The sequence below is a fragment of the Chanos chanos genome, chromosome 11 (assembly GCF_902362185.1).
Source record: "Chanos chanos chromosome 11, fChaCha1.1, whole genome shotgun sequence".
NCBI classification, from domain to species: Eukaryota; Metazoa; Chordata; class Actinopteri; order Gonorynchiformes; family Chanidae; genus Chanos; species Chanos chanos.
Window position 1 is genome coordinate 10,926,740 of NC_044505.1, and position 5,000 is coordinate 10,931,739.

Here is a 5,000-nt window from a genome sequence, read left to right on the forward strand (position 1 = left end):
TGGTGCAAACCTACCTCGGGATAAAGTAATGATGCACACTGATGACGTGATGGTTACAAACGGTAATGGTTAAAATGATCATAACCAGAATTGGTTAGAAACACCTTTAAAGAGGGTCAGAAAAGTGAAGAGCACACACACACAGATACACACACACATACACATACACACACACACACACAAACACACAAAGCACTTTTTTTTTTTGCTCAAAAAAAAATGCAAGTATCAAAAACTAAATGCATAGCTGTTAAAAGCTCCACTCTGGAAGGAACACTTTCCCACAAATTCAGCCACAGAGAGACATCCAGCACATAAATGAGTAATCAGACCAAAAATACTTTTCTTTGCTGACACATGAAGAGAGCGAGTGTACGCATCCGCATGTGCGTGTGTGTGTGTGTGTGTGCGTGTGTGCGCGTGCGCGCGCCCCTGTGTGTGTGTGTGTGTGTGGACAGAGGTTTGTCGTTGAACAGCTCTAAGTAAGGATGCATTAAATATGGATGCTCCTGCACATGGGAGATCGCAAAAGGTCTTGTTGGGGATCACCATGGAAACCCAGCACAAATAAGCACTACGCTTGTCACGTCCAATCAAATCATTTGAACGTAAAGAGCGCTTCCCATCTCCCACGTCTATGCAGCCTCCCCCTCATTCTATCCATTTTTCATTCCTCCACAGCACTCTGAGGAGGCTTCCCTCGCTTTTATGGAGCTGAGAGTGCAAAGACAACACATGTCACTTCCTGTGGGGATTTACTTAGGAAGTAAGGGTGCGGGAGCGGAGGAACTTTCTCTAAATCTGTCACACACACACACACACACACACACACACACACACACATACACACACACACACACACAGATCAGTGCGCAGAGTACACTTCTATAAAAATCTCTGTTATCATCAGGTTTTTATTTTCGATTGCACATGGATTATTTCTAAACCTGGCAAATTTGAAGAGAACAGAACAGAACAGAACAGATCAGGGATTTGTACAAAATCTTTATCTAAAATTTACTGTTCAATACAGGTCTGTCACAGTCGTGGCAATAAGTCAGTTCCTCAGCTGGTGTGTGCGTGCCTGCGTGTGTGTGTATATGTGTGTGTGTGTGTGTGTGTGTGTGTGTGTGTATGCATAAGGGTACATGTGTGTCTGCAATTCTCTCCTCTCTTCTGTAGCACTGCCAAAAAAAAAACAACAACAATTCAGACCAGTCCAATAATCAATACTGACCTGTGCCCAAACCCATTAGCACTAACTTACTTCTAAAATTAAACTCTAATTAGATTTTAATGAGTGGACAAGAGGAGAAAAATGAATCAGATCACTTATCTATCTCATCACTCAGCACCTGGAGACAAGCATCAGATGAAATCTTCATCGATGATATTTAGAACCTTAGATTATATCTATGCAACAAAAAAAAACCAACACTGTTACCTCCAACTGTAACCGATGTAAATATCCGTATAACTTCGTTAACGTTTGATGCCTTGCTTAACAATATTCACACGCCATGGCGGGCATGCTTTCGTGACATGATATTATATTGAATAATTCTCTGCTTGTCTGCAGATGAATGAGGTGCGTGTGACAGTGGAGGGAGCCTGGTAACAGATGGAGATTTGGTTGTAAAATGGGGAGTTGTGAAACCACCAGACTTTATCATCGCTGTGAGCAAAACAACAATCTCTATTTTATTTCCATCGGAAAACCGGAAAGATTTTTGTTGTTGTTGTTGTTACCACATTCAAACACTTAAAGAATCATTCCGGCGCCACGATCAAAAAATAAAATTTAATCTCTCCACTCCATCCCTTGAAAAACGATCCCTCTGACGTCCCTCTGACAAAAAAAAAAAAAAAAAAAAAACACCAAAAAAATATTCAATCTACAAAATTTTAGGAAACATCAGCGCCGGTTCTTCAAATCCACTGAAACTTGCCACACTTCCAAAAATTCCTCCTCAGCTAACCCGCACCCTCTCCGATCATGCACAAGCTTTCAAACATTATACAGAACACCTGTCAAGAAAGTCCAAGAAAACAGTGGAGCGCCCAATGACACTGTAGTCATCCCTGTTAAGAATGCATCAAACACCAGAATGTTCCATGAATTTCTGTTGGGTGTGACAACAGCCCTAATTTTGGGATTTAAAACAGATTGCAAAACATACATACATTATGTAATGTAAACCTTTTAGGCTTGGCAGTAATCAATATATAGAACAATGTATTAAGATAAATTAAATGAACGCTTAAAAAAAAAACCAGTGCTGATGATTCTGATAGTTCAGACATGTACACTGAAAACAACTGACTCTCTATGTTACGTTCTGTGTATCTTAGGAAACTCAGGAGACTATTCTGTTGATACTGTTAAGTCATTCTTCTAAAATGCAGTTACACATCAATAAGAAAGCAGTTTACTCTCACTTTGTTGATTGCTTTGGGTGCTCTCTGCTTTGATTAATAATTCGTATTAAACTAATGGCATTTTAATAAATGGGAAAAAAAAAACTTGACACAACATTTTATTACGAGATCATTAGCGTGTATGTTGTAGCTGTGTTTTTGTTTGTTTGTTTGTCTTTTTTTGTTCATTTGTTGTTTGTTTTTACATTTAACACAGACGTTTAACACGACACTACCCCGTGATGCAGGTGCTCGCTAAGGGATTTTCTATCCTCCTTTTAACCAGGAATCAGACGTGATGACACCGTGACTAATCAGCTGTGCTAACTGTCTAATTAGCTACCAGTGATTAAAATAACTGGAGCCGGGTTTGGATACAAAAGCCAAGGTTGAGTACCTTTCACACGATGATTAACTAACTCACTTCTGCTTCACTCTGTCTCCCTTTCTAAATAATGGGCATAAGAACGACTATGACATGACTGAGGCTCAAACATTACACACTGTCCACAGTAAGTTAAGGAGTAAGTGTGTGCGTATCGGTCAGTCTTTCCACTGGTGTATTAGTGTGTCCCCAAGCTGGAGATCATGCAGTCAAAAGCACCGTAACGGTGACTTTTTAAAAGGAAAAAGAAAGCGCAGCAAAATATTTCTGTAAAATAAAACCATATCAGTAAGGGTTTTTTTTTTTTTTTTCAATCCTGATTAAAGTAATGAATACAAATGTTAGTAAATTGCCGTTCACAACTGAAAGTTCCAGCAAATATTATGAGCAAATGCAGGAAATAATTCTGTTTACAGCTAAACGCTGAGCGCGCAATTAGTCATCCTTCAATCGCAATTGTATGTCACAATTATCTCAGTATCTCTCTCCCTCCGTTTTTCTTCTCTATCTCACTCTCTCCTACTTTCACTCTCTCCCTTTCTCTCTCTCCCTCTCTCACCCGCACACACACACTGTTCATGTGTCAGATAAGTTTAGTGTTTTGGCAATTTTTTGGGGGGTAGTCTAGGCACTGGCTAAAACGGGTCAAACTGTTGTGCCTTACATGTCACCTCTGACCGGAGGGCCTTAAACAGGCCCTTATATTCTAAGACTCTGTAACTCTCTCTCTCTCTTTCTCTCTCACTCCCTCTCTCTCTCTGTGTGTGTGTGTGTGTGTCTTTCTGCGCGCATGCAAGTGTGTTTATGAAATCTGAAGTCATTTTAATTAAGCGCCCGCCGTGCTTGATGTCAGCTTTAATCTTGTCGGTCTTAGGGTTATTCCATATTACACCCTTCCATCTTGTTCGTCAGTCAGTTGGTTATATCGGTTAGCCTATATTAAGTTTCCTGGGAAGGTGAGACTCTTGATGCACTAACCAAAATGAGCCGCTGTACTCGCCCCCTATGCCAATTAACCTGTCCACAACAACCAGAATCATACACCTTCACTGTTCCACTTCAGCCTTTACACTTCAACACACGAATCTGGTTTCGTTCTGCACGGGTTAAATAATCAAGCTTACAGGATTTGACATACAAACGTTTTAAGCTATGGTTTAAAGTAATGACCGTGGGAAAATTGGAGGATCGTTGCAGGCAATATTGTAGACAGATAATCTATGCTTCGTTGATGTTTCGTTGCCATTCAATACCAGTACAAAACGTGATCTTACATTCAGCTCTTTGAAGAAAACAACATCTCTTTCTTAGTACTTCGCTGCCGACCAGGTTTAAAGAGCCTTAGACAAATCTCGTGGTTTTCCTTTAGGAGCGGGTTTTAAACAGTTACTAATCGGTCATTTTCCAGGAATATTTGCGTTTCCGTTCATATCTGTAAATCAGACCATCATTTACAGAGCCCGAAGGTCTAGCGTTCGCCTACCTTATCAACATCGTTCCCTGTGCAAGCTCTCAACGCCACTCCTCCTCATACGGAGCTGTCCGCTGGCTACACCAGCTGGAGTCGCGACATTACCGCAATAATCCAGTCCCGGTCTCGGTTCTCGTTCTCGGATCAGGATTTTTTCCCTCCTCTCTCTCTCTCCCTCTCCCGTTTTTCGCTCTCTCTGTCTCCCGTTTCTTTGCTTGGGCCAGTGCTGAAGCGCGACAGGCGAGACGGAATTTTTAGAAGGAAGAAAGCGGTGTATTTCCTTCGCTCGTGAGCGCGCAGGTCTCTTGCTTGCCTCCCCCCGTGCACGGATGCTATGTGTGTGCAGCTGAGCGTGCTGAGAGGCTGAGTCTCACACGCACACACGCACACCAAACGAGGGACGAACAGAATGGACCGTCACGCTCTTCCGAATGCACTCTTGATTCAGAAAGGATCAATTATTTCTCATAATGAATCTATAACAATATTATTTCAAGAGACATCCTAGAGATAACTCATGTGTATTTGACTGAGGAGAAAAACTGTAAATCAATCATTTCAAATCAGAATCGCAAAGAGGTGCAATCCACAACATTAAGAGAAACCCAAAACAAGAGTTATAGAGAAATGGTTAGAGTCAAAATCATCGGTCATTGTGCCCCTAGGCACAATCCAGAAATGAGAACAGCCACATGAAGTTACACACTTAATAACTACTTAAAATAT